This window comes from Pocillopora verrucosa, chromosome 5 (genome assembly GCF_036669915.1).
Source record: "Pocillopora verrucosa isolate sample1 chromosome 5, ASM3666991v2, whole genome shotgun sequence".
NCBI lineage: Eukaryota > Metazoa > Cnidaria > Anthozoa > Scleractinia > Pocilloporidae > Pocillopora > Pocillopora verrucosa.
In genome coordinates, this window is record NC_089316.1 from 6,208,137 (window position 1) to 6,225,710 (window position 17,574).

The following is a 17,574-nucleotide window of genomic DNA, read 5'->3' on the forward strand; positions in this document are numbered from 1 at the left end:
TGCAAACAAAAAAAAGACTGTTTGCGTAAGTGCAGTTCTCAGGTTAGTGTATCATTGCGTTAGGGAGTGGGGGAGGGGGGAGGGGGGAGGGGGAGGGGAGAGGAATGAAACTACAATGACTCCCCTTCCCCGCACTTAAGTAATTTCATTGTGTTCCGCTTAGTCCGGTGATGAGGTACAACGACAATGGGAGTATGACATGAAATAGTTTTCCAAATGACATTTTTTCAAATATCTATCATCAACCAAGAGAAAAAGGAAGCGTTTGCAGAACTATTTTGACTCATTGATTTATCACTTCTGCTAGTTCAACAGACCATTCCTTCTGATATTCAACTTCAATTGTATAAGAACCAAAAATCACAAAAAACACCCGTGGTGAAAGATCCGTCTCGAATTAACCTAGTATCAATATCGATGTTTACTCGAAGTTGGCAGGACGTCTTCCGCTTAAAAAAATAAACCGTCGTCTCTCGCTTTCTTTCAGTTAGACAACAATAGACTGAGGAAAGTTATGCTTTCTAATGATATCATCTTGATAAAACGTTCAATTATTTTTGCGGTTATGTTTTTTTGTTTTTAATTTTTTTTATTTATCTATTCATTTATTCATGAGTGGAGTAGTAGGATGTAATATGCAGTTTGAGTAACGTTTTATAATTCATAAGCTATACATAACAAAATGTGGTCAAATCTCTCAAAACAGGAAACCTTCGGTGCCAGCCTTAGGGGGCACTGACAACTGTCTGCTTTCTGGAAAAGTCCAATTTATAAGTTGGCTAACACAAAACCCTAATTATAAAAAAAACCAGAATTGTAACGACTCACATGTACTTACAGTGCAACGGTATGGTCCATTCGTAAAGGTTGCAAAGAACGCCTCTCTAGTGCCTAGGTTTACGGGAGAAATTGGGCATTAGATGCAAATTGGTGAGAAGTCAGCTTTAGAAAAAGGCTCACTTGAAAGAGATTGCGGCTGTGACAGAAAGTTAGGAAGTCATCATTGTTGTTCTAGAAGGTCGAAGGGACACCTCCCAGGGTAAAGTTGACTAGACGGTATGGCTGTCGTCGATCACCGTGGGTCTTAGACTAAACACTCACGACGAGCGGTAGATATCTGCAAAATTTGAGCCTTTTTGAGTCTTGGCTTATAAATAATTGCACTTGTTCGACCTTTAAACTTCAGTACAGAGCCCAATTATTCAATTGAACAGTGAAAGGGACTAGGGAACAGAGAGTTAGCGAACGTACTGTGAAGCCTGTATTTTTGACCTTTAAGTTACAAAAGATATAAAATCTTATGTTCCAAACTGATGACCAAAGATATCTTGTTAATCATTCCAAAGAATTCATTGCTGAAACCAAACAATTCGGCCCTTGGTTGATAATTTCCTTCTTTTTCAGAATCTGTAAATTGGAAATTGTGTTAACTATTCTGAACAGTCGACAGTATTCACTGTTTATCATCACCGCAGTGCTGTAACTGATTCACTTACACTGGCACTCGGAGTGTTGTGTTGATGCAAAATTACTTTTAAACATATATGCAGGTCATTAAACGTAGAAATGCCTCGAGAAATCAACCAGATGTACATTTAATTCTATTAACCTTGGCTCTTGTATTGCAGATAATGTAATACTTGCGGTTCGACATTTAGCCACCTGCTCTTGAGCAGATTAAAATCATAAAACATTTTGCTGACCTTTGCTGTTCTGACCATTCAGAACAATACATCAGGAAAGATGTTATTTGCGTCCTGTCACGAGTGCATGGCAAATAAATGATGAGACAGTACATCGAACATTTCATACAAGACATTGGTTCAAAGGTTGAGATACCAGATTTCCTAATAATTTTTTCGCAGAAAAAAAAAACACATTTCTTTCTTCTCCTTTTTTAGCCATCTCTGCCATTCTGTCAGTCATTTGTAGTTTCTGACGGCACTTGCTTGTGCATCGATTCATTTGCTTTTCTTCGCGGTCTCTTTTAAGAATAAATCATGAGCTTTTAGCATCAGTAATGTATCTCTAATGCTAAAACAAAAAACTAAAGAATTTAAGTTACTATCCTAGATTTACTCTTAATAAACGTTGCTTTGCTACTTCAAAACATGAATTACGACAATTTTCCCACGAGAAGCTACAATCACAAAGAAGTTGTTGTCTGATATCCACGCGAGCCTCAGTTGAACCATATGTGTTCGGTCCTCTGAGGACCCTCCGGAAACCGACGGGTCTTTCTGGTACAACATGCTGGCGGCAACTTTTTGTCAATGCGTCTTTCTTTGTTCGACAGGATATAGCTAGAAAACTAACATAAACGTGAAATACTGGTTTGCACTTTTAAAACAGTTATGCCAAAATCACACAAGGGATTTAGTCTCAGGTACTTCCTTTCCCCATAGAGATCTTATAGGTGCAGGTTCATTCCACTCTCCGCTCGGAAGCAACCAGAGTCTTTGAATACCCTCAACAACAGTGAAAGCATCAGAAAAGATCCCAACGCAATGATAACCAAACTGTACTCTAACGCTAGTTCTTGAACTGTTAGAAGTCTTTGGAGTCTAAGAGCAGTCGTTAATGAGCTTGAAGTGACACGTGGCTGTTGATATTCCATGGTTAAAGGCGTTCTGGATGATGATCGTTCATGGCATCTTAGGTTGCCGTTTTCCAACGTTAGTTCCATGCTTCGCAGACGCAACCTATTTGTGAAGCACCCCCAGTACCAGTTACATAGACTGATGATTTCATATCGATAATTGATAATTCCATTATAAGGTCATTGGGTCATTCTGATATAAAATGAAAAATAATTAATCTTGACGTATGCGGTGCAGTGGTAACCATTCAGCTCACGCGATTTAGTGGCGACTGCTATTACCTCGATTTCATGATTCTCCTCATGTCAATACATTTTAAATACAACTACAGTTTGCTCTTCAATTATTTCTCTCGTTTGCTTTTTATCTCTTCACTAAGTTCGTTCTCTTTATACAGAGAGAGAGAGGCAAGTCTTCTTTCAAAGAAAACGGCCCACCATATAACAAATCTATAGAGAGGGTATTGATCTTGCCGCCGAAACGTGTTTTATAAACTAAATCCACTTTCGTAATAAGTGATGGTTGTATTTCGATTAAATATTTTTGTCAGACCATGTAGCTAATATTGAAACTCTAAACCTTTCACGTGGTAGCGTTATGTGGCATAACCTTCTTTGAAGAAAATGTTTCACGATGAGATTATAATACTATAAAACGTTCGTTAGTAGTAGCTATCATTGGTAAGGCATTAATCTTGCAGGCTGGGTGAATGGGACGCTAAATCAATTTTCACACGGAAATTGACGAAAATGTCGAGTTCCGTGATCCACAGGGGGGAAAGCGCGATTTACTTAAAACATGAAAAAATGATGATTGCAGATGAACATCTCGGAAATGAGGAGTTATGTTTTGACGCGTATAACGCCCCATTGATTTCATTATTGACCATATGATGTAAGCATAACGTTTTATTGAATTTTTCTTTACAAGAGGCCCAGAAAAGTGTTACCTATCCCATGGATGCAAGGTGCATGAGCATAAAAAGATCACCAGTCTTCCTAAATTTAGAGGATCGAGGTCTGATTATATTTGATCCCAGTCATTGATCCTGCTCTTTATTTTCCATGCATTTTATGTCATCAATATGAATGAAGAAATCAATATACACGTAGAAACTCGTTAAGGTATTACCTACCTCATGAAGGTACAAGGTACATAAGCATGAAAAGGCTATCAGTGTCCTAAATTAAGAGGACAGCAGAAATCTGATTTAATTCCATTAAGTAATCCTGCTGTTGATTTCCGGTTTATGTCATCAAAATGCGAATCGGGCGCCTACATGTATATTTCATTATTATTTATCATTACTTTATCTACCACTGCTCTTACCGATGCAGATAACTCAGGGAATTCTCGATGTCTTACGCTCGTTACAAAAATAGATAAAATAATTTTTGTTATCCCACGATTAAACTCAAAATTAGTCATCATTCTTGTCGTACAGATAACCTTGTCCTTTCACTGGTTAGCATCAATTGGTTTGAAATGACATCATAGATTTTTTTCCAGAAAGGATTGAGGGAGTCGTGAATATTTGAAATTTATTTATGTGGAGCGTCTGCCAGTTTATTCAAAAATCATTTCGAAAAAAAAAAAAAAAAAAACAGACCAACTTGACAAAATGATTCTTCTTTTCACTCCGTGAAAGAGAATCCAAAAATGGCGATCATTAATAAGATGGGGTCCTCTTATCTCCTTGTGTTAAACTTGCCGTCTTTTTTACTTTCATGACTTTAGAACACTAGCAACTTACAACGATTTAATCAAACTAATAGTATCCTTGCGGTGTCACCGGCGCTTTACAGAAAGAAGGAGACAAACGGGGTTTCCTTGCCTTTTGGGGCCAAAGTTTTCATGGATACGCTTCTGGAAGTTTCTTATTTTTGGCAGACATTTCACGTGGTAAATTCTCTGACCTGTTCACTGTTTTAATTTTGTTTAATAGTATGACATGAAATATTAAATTTTGAAGAACGGTGAGTTAATCCCTCAATCCTTAATCGTATCTAGAACCGGAAAGAGTGGTTAACAGATCAACACTGCATTGAGTGAGAAATTTCATCTGCCATAGGACAAATCTCCGCAACATTGCAGAGTAAAGAAAATTAGGTATTCGTTCGTCTCCTTCCTTCCTTTTTCTTTCCCACCCCTTAAACAGTCACCACTGAGCGTGGCATTTTGAACACAAGTGCATTCGAATATTCGTCTTTGAAATATATTAATTTAGATAGTCGTTGAAGGATAAAAGACAACGAATGAATTGTCAATAATCGGATCCTTGCGTACAAAGATTTCTGGGATCGCCACGGGGCAAGCATTGCGACTCGTTAGAAAGAATTGTGAACGGCGAAGGTTGTTTCGATGTCCAAAAAGCCCTATTTTGGAGAGAGATCAACGCTTTCCGCCGCGGTTTTATCATCAATGGATTAGGATACTGTTGGAAAGTGTAGTTTTTTATCTGAATCAACACGAAATGTGTTATAAACCGATAAATTTCTCTGCCTGCGTAAGGTCTAATGTGAAATCGTCATCGCGTGGTGGTCTTGACATATTACAAAGTTACTGCCATAAATCGATAGGAAATAGCTCAATTAAGTCTTTTCAGTTGTATTTATGGATGTACAGCCTAAATTTATACCTGTTAGCGTATCAAATATTATAAATTACGACGTCTGAAAATATACCTCCTCACAGGAGTGAAGTCATTGTCAGCGGATAAGAAATTGTTTTTACCGAGCTGTTGCTCTTTGGGAGGATGGAATAAGCGATAAAAAACACGAGGAAATCCCTGGGTAAGGTGATCGTTTATTTCAGAAAAATCCAAAGTTTTTTGTACTGCCACCTCTCTTCCAATTCTTTGGAGGAGAAAAAAGATCACGGAAAGCCCGGCAGAAACTGTGGGCATATATTCACTTGTGCATCGCTCCTTAAGCCACCCGTTTGTACCTTTGCATCCTCGCAGGAGAAAGGTTTCAGTCTTGCGCCGATTATTGACGTTGTTTCGTTCTCCTTTACCACGGCAAAGAAGCAATGTAGGTGTTTAATCACTTAAATGTATCACGATATCTGCGAACTCTGAGCTTTTTTCGGTATCGGTTTACAGATAATCGCCCTTGTTCAGTCTTTAAACTTCAATACTTAGCCCAAATATTCAATTGAATAATGAAAGCGAACTAGGGAACAGAGAGTTCGCAAACGTACTGTAAAGCTTAAATTTTTCACCTTAAGTTACAAAAGATATAAAAATCTTATGCTCCAAACTGATTACAAAAGATATCTTTGTTGATTATTCCAGAGAATTCATTGCTGAAACCAAACAATTCGGCCCTTAGTTGATAATTTTCTTCTTTTCCACTATCTGTAAATTAGAAATTATGTTTAATTTTCAGAACAGTCGATAGTATTCACTGTGTATCATCACCGCAGTGTTGTAACTGATTCACTTACACAGGCACACGGAGTGTTATGCTGATGCCAAATTAATCTTTGCAGGTTATTAAACGTTTAAATGCTTCGAGAAATCAAGAAATGTATGGCAAAAGGTTGTTTCGATGTCTAAAAATCCCTATTTTGGAAAGGGATCAACTGCAGTTTTAACATAAATCGATTAAGATAATGTTGATAGAGGAGAGTGTAGTTTTTATAAGAATTAACACGAAATATGTTATAAAATATACCGATAAACTTCTTCTGCTAGCGTAAGGTCTAATGTGAAATCGCCATTGCTTTTTGGTCTTGACATATTACAAAGTTAGCGATAAATCTCAAGGGAATAACCCACTGAAATCTTATCAGATGTATTCATGTGTGTACATCCTAAATTTATACCTGTTAGCGTATTAAATATACAAATTACGACGTCTGAATATATACCTCCTTACAGGAGAGAAGTCGTTGTCAGCGGAGATGGAAATTGCCTTAACCTAGCTGTCGCTCTTTGGAAGGATTATATAAGCGATAAAAAAACACGAGGGAATCCCTAAGTCAAGTGGCAGTTTATTTCAGAAAATTTAAAGGTTTCGTGCTACCAGTTTTCTCCTCGAACTCCTTGGAGGAGAAAGGAAAGATCATGAAAAGCCCGGCAGAAACTGTGGGCATATATTCAAATGCACATAGCTCCTTAGGCGACCCTTTCGTACTTGCGTATCCTCGCAGAAGAAAGGGTTCAGTTTTGCGCCGATTATTAACACTGTTTCGTTCTCATACACCACAGCAAAGAAGGAATGTAGGTGTCTAATCACTTTAATGTATTACGATAACGTTTAATGCCCGAGGTAGCTGTTGTAGCGCTCTTTTGTTTAACCAAGCCAAGAAAAAAGCCAGAAGTAGAGCAAACACATGTATACAAAACTGAAAAGGCTTAGTTGAATTATTCCTTGACGATTTATGGCTAATGTCTAAATTTCGAGACCATTACACGATGTCAATTTCACAATAAAACTTGCGCATGGTGAAAAGTCAATTGATAGATTTTACTTCATATTTCATGGTTTGTCAAACAAAAAATTGCGTTTCCCTTGTATCAACAAAACCTTAATCCATTTCTGATTGAAAAAAGCCACAAAAAGTGGTGATCTCTCTCCAAAATAGTTATTTTGGACATCAAAACAACCTCTCGCCATACATTTCATTGCGAGTTGCAATGTTTGCCACGTGGCGATCCCAGAAATCTTTGCTAAATGCAAGGATCTGATTACTGGTAACTCGTTCATTAGGTAATGAACACTGATCATCAGCGAGCTGCCATTTCATACTTGTCAGTCATCTGGCTCGGAAGGATTGCCGCAAAGTTGCAATTAGAACACCTAATCAATCATTTTACGCCTGTTACAAGTTAAAGTTGTAAAAAACAGGCGAGGTCACGCGAGTTTTGATCCACAAAAGAAATGTAAATGAAGGGCGGAACATGGTGATTGATATCATGGGTAATATTGCATCACTTCTGCACGCAATGCGACGACGGTAATAGGCATTTATATTGTTATATATATATATATATACACACACACACACATATATATATATATATGTCATTACGAGTAGGTGAAGTCACAAGTTTAAGTTTCTTCATTCTAAATATGTTTTGGGAAAGCTGCGTCTAAAATCAAGATGATTAAGGCCTGGCAGTTTCCCTTGTTCTTGACTAACGAGATGGTATAAAATTTGTTTCCAAATTCACGAAAAGACTATTTTGATGTCAAGGGTAGGATTTTGCCTGATAGATAAACCGACTGAAATTGCAATTTACAAAGGGAGCTCTGAAGACTTTATAGTTTCTTTCTTCTGAGACAAAAAAAGGGAAATCATGAGTTTCAAGAGATGTGTTGGAACAGAACTCACGATAACAACATTAAGTTTCCCTTTTTTTTGATGATTGTTTCGTAATCCTTGGGTATCATGTATAGATAGGAAATGTAGTTGACCTTCTGAAAATTGTAATCGGAAAAAATGCACACCTGCAATCTACAGGCTTCAACTATAATCCAGATAATTTAATCAAGTTCTTACAGCGTTGATGGCTAACACAGAGAGTGTTTAACTAGTTTGCATTTTTTCCGAGGCCAATTTTTTGTATATTTAAGTATGCTAGTGCATTTTATATCACAGAACAGGTGACTCTCTCAAATGCTTCCTGTCAAATAAACCGTTCACAACAGTGAACCATGCATGAATGAACTGATGAAGTACTCTTCTGTTGTCAACAAAACAGCGTAAATAAATAAATGAATGTGCAGTTTCTGAGCAATAACTAAGATGTACGCATGTTTAATCCAACAGGTGCCCTGGTTTTTTTTTTTTTTCTTACCCTACCAGAAACACAGTTTGACGCATTAAATCGCGATAGACTTCCTGTCGGTAATTCCTTTACGGCATGTTTACATGTAAGCATATAAGGTTTGATTACTTCTCTCTGTTGAAGGTTGAAATTACTTTCTGGATAACGGTACAGTTCTGTATGCCATCTTAGAGTCACTCCTTCCGTCACTTTCATTACAGAAACAGGTTCTCTTCGGAAATTCAAGAATAATCCATATACTTCTTGAGTATCATGCCACAGCGAGGTCCAGGATGAAAGCCACTACTCAGAAATTTTAAGGTGAAAGTTACTACAGCCGCGAATGCCATCAAAATGATTAGCAAACAATATTCCAAAATCACCTCGTGGGTTGAATACATGTGGATCACAAAATGATTTCTTGACACCAACAAACGCGATTGCTCCTCGGCGCGAAGCGAGCTGTTCATGTTTACTTTCACTTAGCGAGATATTTACTCACGATGTTCTATTTTTCCGTTCGGCGAAACATGTGGGTGGTTACATATCATTCTTGATTGGCTTTTGTTTTGGGCGGCAGCGCCATCACGTCCCGATTGCATGCCAGATGCAAACGGCGAGGGTGTTGTATTACTAAAATTTTATGACGTAAACACTTTCTTTCTTGGCTTAGTGCAATTTTTCTTAATCCAGTCGAGGAAAGTGGTTACAAAAATAAAACCAACACCAGGCACAATCCCATTGCTAGCGACAGAGGCAAATAGCCAATTTTCTCTGTAAAAGCGACGATACAAGACAAAAACAATTTCTTCATATCATACGGAAAACGTAAATTAGTTTCATAAGATACGTAAAGCAAAGATACATTAAAAAATAGTGCAATTACCGATCAACCAAGATTGCCGTAACATTGTATAGCACAGAATATATTCAACGTTTATTTATTAGAAAGATTTATAGTTAAGAGGTTGTCAGGAAACTGGATTAGCGAACTAAATCAATTGAAAGGGAGTATCAAAATTTAATTAGGGGAATGATGGCCTAGAAAGGTAAAGGGGCTTATTACTTTTTTTTAGCCCCAAAACGAAACTTTTTTTTAAGCTCATTCAGCTGATTCATCACTCTGTGTAGTTACCTGCTGGACGGAATATTTTAAGCATACCCAGCCTCCAAGAGGTTCAGAAACTGAACTTTTTATTAGCTTTATTAAACATTAAAAGCCAGTATCCAGGGAAACTATTTATGGATGGATCCATTCGGTTATGGAGGCTGCTGGTCTAGACACAAAAGTATTCAAACCCCACAGCTCACTTAAGAATAATGTTCAGGATATTTTTACAAACTGCTGGATGGTCATCCTCTAGATGCTTTGATTTGTTTTACAATAAAGCGATGGAGTCGTCTAATTCGCATCAGCCGTACTCCATCGCGATTTGAGCATAAGCTAAAGCTATTTATCTCAGCCTTATTGTTACTCATAGCTCAATCACCGCATTGTCTACCTAGAAAATCGTTGGACATCAGTGTTTCTAAATTACCTCATAAGTGGAGCATGCTGTTGTTACATTAATAGTTTTGTTGTACTCTACAATAAATGCATTTTGTTGCTGATTCTGTACTTAGTTAGCTTTGAAATTTCATGGGATCCCTGTGGCAGTGACGACGAGAAAGAATTGAGAGATTAAACGAGACTTACCCCTAAGTTGAAGTTTGATCGGAATTCTACGGAGTCATCAAACTGCTTCAAGGGATCACATGCCCACCCACTGTCGTATCCACTCGGTACTCACAATCTTTACTTAGGGTCACCCCATTTCTAACTTTTATGAGACACTCACATTCGGCTGTAAATACTGATTATGCACATGCGCTTGGTAATCTCATGTGATCTCTTGGAGCGATTTTATGACTCGATAGAATTCCATGCAATGAAACTGCAACTTACCGGAAAGTCTCGTTTAATCTCTCAATTTTCGCCCAACCGCCGACGTAGCCAGGGGCCATCGACGGGTAACTGTAATCGGCTGTCATTGACAACATTGTTCAAAACTCATGCGTATCATTTTTCAGGTGTTTATTATCAACCACATATGCCGATGAGTCCCTTTACTGACAGTAGACTGCAACCATATGTCGTGCGATGCTTTCCTTTTTCCGTGTAATAAGCAAATAATCACATTTTGCGACTCATCGTTATATTTGGCATGAGTTAATTCCAAAAGTAGACAAATACTTTTTTTTTCCATGTCGTACTCATGGAAAGAGTTGAAGCGCTGTTGCTTTGAATATTGTTCGTTCTAAAAGTTGATGAAAACAAGTTGAGAAATAATAGCAATTGCGAACAAAACAAACAAGTAACCTGACCTTTTATCACGTGGTGCATGACAGAACCCGTAAACAAAAATTATGGCATGCAATGAGCCTGAAATTCCAGTCATATCTTATTAAATAAACAATGTATTTTAACCTCAGATGAAACCGACAGATTATTGATTCTGAGAAAGTACTCATAACTCAGAAAGAATAAAACGTTTCAACATTAATAGATACACCAATGGCTACGAGTACGTATGTTTGTTATCTCCATGTTAGTTACAACTCTTCTCATCAATTAAAGGATAGCTCAATTGTCCCTGATCTCCACTTTCGTTTGAGTTTCTTTCCGAAAATAAGAAGGATTTTGCACGGCATCGATGATAATCTAAAATTCCCCCGAACGAACTAACTCCACGAACCTGCTGTATTATATAGTTTTCATCAATGTCATGTCTGTCAACTTATAATTACGTCTTTTACATCTGATCATCAAAACAACTTGAACATCCATGTTTATATCCAATTTGTATAGAATGCGACGATGCAAGAATTAAAAAAAATAATAATGAAAATGAAAATGTAAAAGATAAAAATTGTAATTAAGTTTCTTTCTGCTAAAGATCTGCTAAAAGCTATGTGTGATATTGTAATATCCTGAAAATCTCTTCATTATGTTGTTTTATTTTGTATCATAAATGCCATCGTCTATAGACGCCTCTCAACATCTTTCTGCCTGAAGTTTTCACTAGTGATGCAGTTTTAGTTCAGTTTGTCTTCGAACAGAGGAGTGAATCAGAATCCATTACTCGTTGATAAAATTTAAACCAAAGGGAAACCAACGCAAAACAACCCAGAACCAAGATAACCAGGCTGTATTCCAACAATACCTCTTGAGTTGTTATATTTCCTTGGCCTCTGGATACAGTTCTCGATGGGAATGTGTTGATGTGTGTGTATTCCATGGCCATCGCTGCCTCCAAAAGAACTGTAAACCTCTTTCGAGCTCAACTCTTTAATCCGTTCAAGATTGTGAACTCAATCTATAATCGAAGCATTATCGAAATTTAACTCTTCCTATTTTTCTACTTTGTACGTTGCTTGAAGAATTTGTACCTACATGTCTTGCGGTAGCAATTAAGTTCCTGCTTCTCAAGGAGTTCACTATTGTTCTGTTCTGAGGATTTAAGTGGTTAATTGACCAATCTTAGGGACAAAAAGGTTAGGGAATTATAAACAGCTTTGCTGTCACTAAAAATGGTAATGAGATCACTGTTTTTTTTTTTAGGCTTCAACATCTGCCAACTTTTACTTCGGAATGTTTTTTCCCATAAGCCTCTCTACTTGTTTGTATGTTCATTCGTTCGTTCCTTACGAGCATCAAGGGTCTTGGCCTGAATTGCTTTACTATCAGTCAATTGGTGTATATTCCGTTGGAAAAGTAAGAAAATTTGTTTTCCTTGAATCAAATGTTTTCCATGGTTTGGCCTAGGAGATTTCCGGAATTTAAAGTAGTTCCTAGTGTTTATAGCTGCTTTATAAAGGCGTAAGCTTTTTTTTAGGTAGTGGCACGCATTTTTGGAATTTTAATGCAAGACAGGTGTTACTAATCTTATTTATATCCAATATTCAATATTGTATCTTAATTTGTTTATATTAGATATTTTTAAGTGCTCGTAATCCTGCTTTTTCATGCAGTGATTCTCAGAAAGAGCAGTTGGTCATTATCCAAAGGCTGGAGACGGATTTCTGTGACACTGATCACCTGCAGCGGGTCACCATACGAGCGCGCGGTGCCTGCGATATTTCTATCCACCTTCCTTCGCCGGTGACTTCGTGAAACGTGATTGGTTTTGAATCTGATAAATCAGTATTGAAATAATTTCTTAGCTCACCACGTACCTCTTTCTTATTTTGATGCTTGGAACCGGACAGAATGAAATAATCTACTTGACGCAGAGAGCCACCATCTCTAAAATTCCAGCACAACACGATTTCGGTGATATCCGTTTTCAAAATAAATTGTGATCGGGCTTTCCACGATTCATGTTTAAAGACCACTGGCGTGTACATGTACACACGAACCCCACCCCTTCCTCCCCTGCTGTTCCCCACATTCCTATCTTATCCTAAATCAGTTCACGAGAGGTAGCACAGTTTTTCTTTATTTTATCACTCCAAGCCATACAGAGGCAATGAGAGTAGGCAGGCAACAAAGAAGTAATAATAGCAGGCAAGCAATACAGAGGCAATACCAGTGGGCAAGCAAAACACAGGAAATAATAGTAGGCAAGCAATACAGAGGCAAGAAAGGCAACACAGCAGTAATAATAGTAGTCGGCCTCAAAAGTTTGAATTGTGAGATAAAAAATAAAAACCTGAAACTTCTTATTTACTGATTCACTGCAAAATATGATGGAACAACTTGTTCTTAGATGGTAATAAATCAACAATCATCAGAAATCATCAAAACCCATACTCGATCAGAAATCCCTCATACGAAATGTCACAAATTACCTCTTTCCCCGCGACAGAAATTAATGGATTGAATGAAAAAAATTGTCAACCTACAGAGAGCTGAAAATTGGCAAAAGTTATGAATAACACCACTTTCGGTAGCTGAAAAAAATAGTGCAGAAATTTTGCAATTCACCATTTGTTGTTGCTATTGATTTTTTTTTTGTTTGACATAAAACGAGAGGTCTCGTGACACAGTTGTTGCAGCCGTCTCACTTATACAAGTGAGACGGCTGATACAAATTTATGACCCCTCAGGTAAGCTTAATGCGGGCTCTTTCACTTCATCCCAGTCCGTTTCCAAAGCTCTGGTTGGATACAAAATTATGGAGACTCTCAAGGCGTTTCGCACCTTTGATATCGTACCACTTGATTTGCTTTTTCTTCCCCACATAGTTAAACCTGAAGGACGAGTCCAATTCATTCGCTGCCACCCGAAGGCGGCACTTTATCGTTTTGCACAAAAATTAAACCAGGACGAAAAACCCAACATCCACAACTACCAAGCAGCGCTCCTGAAAACACCCGCAGGGCATCTGCACAAATCGCTACCTTGCTGATTATGCCTTCCTCAGCAGTTTAACCGGAAGAAGGACGAGTCCACCTCATTTGTTGCCGTGCGAAGGTGGCATTTCAGCATTTTGGATAAAAGTGAAACTACAACGAAAAATCCAACAGTCAGAAGCACTAAGCAGTACTCCAATATCAATTCTTGCGTTGATAACTGTCTGATAATACGTGCAAGACATCTGCGTAAATCGACAGAAGAACGAATATGCCCTGGATTGTAAGAATACAGAGGTCTAAGCCTTTCTGCCATTGTTTTCTAGGAGATGGAACACACTTGCTTGGTAAAGCTAGGTCGTTGAAGATAAGTGACAAATGAAATTTTTTCGAACAGTACTTCTAGTACCTGTTAAGTTTTCGTAAGTGGTCACAGATGAAATATGTGAAGATCTTTCTATCACATGCTGCAGGAATTTTCCTAAGGATAGGTTTCCGCTGATTATTGACTGCTTGTCGGTGGCTTTTCTGCAAATTCGGGTTTACATTTCATGGGGAACCCATTAAAGGATCAAAATGTTTCGTAATTTTCTACTATATTTTCCTAGCAAAAAATTAAAAATCTGAAATCTCGATCATCTAGACAGCTGCCTTTGTTTTAAGAGTAAAAAAGAGAAGTGATCACGATTTTATTCCAGTAGCTGGAAAATATGCAAGCATAACCTTGTATTATCTATACAAAATACCTTTGTAAAAAGAGAAGGTACAGTATAAGTGGAGTAATTTTGCTTTCACTTCATCAGCAGGACCCAGCAGGAGTATATGCAAGCAGAAGTTTCCATCATCTGTACACTATGCCTTTGTCTAATGGGTGGATATGTTGACAGAGTTTTCAACAAAATGAATTGATGAATGATCAACAAATTTTGCTAATTGAAAGCTGAAAATCAGCTAAAAATCATAAGCATCGCAACTTTCCAAGACTAAATTGCTAAATAAAGTCCAGAAACTTGCTAGACTGTTTGTACTTTTCCTTTTTCTGGACATGAAACAAGAGGTTTTGTTACAAAGTTGTTTTATGCTATAAGTAGGGTCAACGATAGGCAGACACTCATTGCTTTCTAAGAACAAAACATATTTTGCACGTCGACAACACAGATACCAAGCAAACCATTGAGTAATGAGATTTCAATCAAGCAATCAGCCGCGCAATATATCATCGGTAAATCAGTTATTTTTTTATCTACAAAGACGTAGGAAAAATATGGACTGGACTGATGGACAGTTGGACCATTGGACAATCCTTCAGGACCTTTCTATGGACCATTTTTTGGACTGTCTATTATTAGGGAGGTGTAATGATAAATGCTTCTAGTCGGAAGAAAGTTTGTGGGATCATACAAATTATTTGGAGCGTTTTCTTTTTTTTTTCTTCTTTTTTCTTTTCTTTTTTTTTTTTTTTTTTTTTACTGATTACATTATTTAATCAAAATGTTTAGGGAGGGCTGGGCGGGTATAGTTTTTTATTTTATTGTCAGGAAAATACGAACAGGGATCGAAATGCCAGCGGGAACATTAATTTCCGAAAAGAGAATCGTGTGGGAAACTCCATGAATCGGTCAGTTCACTACTTTTGTGGATTGAATGAATCAATATGTGGCTATTTGAAAGAAGAATTGCGCCATAAAGCCATAAAATGCAGAGTTATTCAAAAATTTGTTGAATGCTCCAAAAAGATGATCGGAAAATTGGTCCGAAAAATAGTCCAAAATATGGTCTAGTAGTCCAAGGGTCCCATGGTCCAATGTTCCAGACATCGTTTTATCCTGTGCTATCCACTAAGAGTTTAGTGGCAAAGTCAATACTCGTACCAATATTTTACATAATAGACATAGTATTAAGCTAAGCTGTAAGTAAAAAAGGTTTCAAGTTAAGCTCGCGAATCACGTTTTGAAATCTGCATGTTCAGAAAGCCGCTATATAAACTATTTACACCCAGTAAAAAAAACTTAAAAACACAACAGCAAAAAAGAGAAATTTACGAAAGTGCAGAAAAACCATAAATGTCTGCTCCCATGAATTTTTACGCGATTAGCTCAGGTCGAAAATTATAACCTCGTACAACCTCGGTATTACACAGGAAAGACAGTTAAATCGTAGACTCTATGAAAAGGTTGGGATAGGTTTGAATATCCTCCCACAATGCAAACCTTGTCAAATAATGCCACACCAACAAACGAAAACAAGACAGAAATCAAAAGAAAAAACAAAACTAAAACAGGAACAATTATATTAAAGCAAATTAATATGTGAAAATTACCCCTTTTTTTTCCTTATCATCACTTAGTTTAAATATTCTTGACAAAAATGGTATTGTGCCTCACACGACAAGCGTTACCGGGTCGGAGATTGCTTATAGTAGGCAGACCCGCCTTCCCCCGGCTCTTTTCTTCCGAAAGGTGCATGGAGTCTGCTAAATTTCTGAGCCGTACATGTATATGTACGTGACTCACAGACTTGATAATGATTATTGTACTTAACCAGGTCGAGAGGGGGCATTATAGAATGGTTTAGGATTTCCACGCAATTCCCACGCAATATTTTCTGGTAAAAATGCTGTTTTTATATACAGCCTGCTTAATTGAAAAATTCAATATCATTTTCCGTGATATTTCTGGGTCCGGTTAGGTACTGAAGAACATCGCGTGTTTCCTTGAAAATCTTATGTTTATCACGATATTGACAAGCATCATATACTTATACCATTGACCCCAGCTATCTGACAATTTTTTTTGTTTTTAAATACAGTGACCTTTATTTACAGGGTTCACGTGTATTCCTGCGTTTTTTATTCATTTTTATTTTTTATAAAATCCTTAAAATCAAGTTTTAACTGTGCTTAGATGTTTTTAAAGTATCTATTTGGTGGTTGTCATGTGTAAGAGGGTGGGTTTAAGGTAAGAAACTTGTTGGCACAAAAATGGAATTTTTCCAATTTTGTATACCTTTAGAGTGAATGTCGGAAGGACATTGACGTCACAAGCAACAATATAGTTGATTGATTGAGTAAGATTCAACTGTTAATCACTGTCAGTGTTAAGAAACTCCAGGTGGTGAGAACTCTGTTTACTTACTCAGCTCCTTGAAAGAGAAAAAAAACTCGCCAGAAGAGAGCTAACTCTGCTTTTTATCTTCCCACCGAACATTTTTCAAAAGAGCTGTTATGAGGCTGACCCATAAATGTGTTTTTCTTAAAGTCTGAAGAGCTATTGTCACGTTAACGATGACCGGCGGAAGCTGATAAAGAAAACGTCCCGTAAAGCTTTAATATAACCGGGTTGTATTTCCTGTTTTCATGTGATAAATTGATCCTTACACTATATCATAATTTGATTATTTTCAAAGACCAAACATATTTCACGAAAACTTAAACGACTACACATTGCAACGCAGAGGTTTTCTAAGACGTGATGGCGGAGGGACCGAGAACAGCACACATACCCACCTCTCGTGATTTATACAGGTGTCCAATTTTCAGGCAATACTCAACACAAGAATGGATTTTAGAGTACTGCCTAATGGTTATAACTGTGGGGTTTTTCATCCTGATTTCGCTATTGTTCAAGCTGTCGAAGCAATACCTGAGCACGTCAACAAATAAATTGGACTCTTCCTTTTTCCAGTCAAACTAAACGAGGAAGAAACGAAAAGTCAAGTGGTTCTCGTCAAAATGCAAAAAAGATTGCAAACTGAAGAACAGTTTCCACAAAATTAATTTCGACTCAACTTGAACTTTGGAAACGTTTTGTAACAAGAGAAGAATGCAAGATGGGCAGAGGGTCGCGCAGTGAGCTAGAAGAACGC